Genomic DNA, 374 nt, shown 5'->3' on the forward strand with positions numbered 1-374 from the left:
TTCGTTTTTATAGCTGAGTAGTATTCCATTGTGTAGTTATACCACATTTTCCATATCCACTTATCCGATGATGGACATTTGGGCTGATTCCAACTATTGGCTATTGTAAAGAGTGCTACAATGAACACTGGGGAACAGGTAGACCTTCGACTTGATGATTTCAATTCCTCTCGGTATATTCCCAGCAGTAGGATAGCTGGGTCACATGGTACATCTATCTGCAAATGTTTGAGGAACCTCCATAAAATTTTCCATAGAGGCTGCACTATTTTTCAGTCCCACCAACAATGTATGACAGTTCCTTTTTCTCCGTAACCTCACCAGCATTTATCGTTCAGAGTCTTTTGGATTTTAGCCATCCTAACTGGGGTGAG

This window comes from Galeopterus variegatus, unplaced genomic scaffold, assembly GCF_000696425.1.
Source record: "Galeopterus variegatus unplaced genomic scaffold, G_variegatus-3.0.2 Scaffold554, whole genome shotgun sequence".
Lineage (NCBI taxonomy): Eukaryota > Metazoa > Chordata > Mammalia > Dermoptera > Cynocephalidae > Galeopterus > Galeopterus variegatus.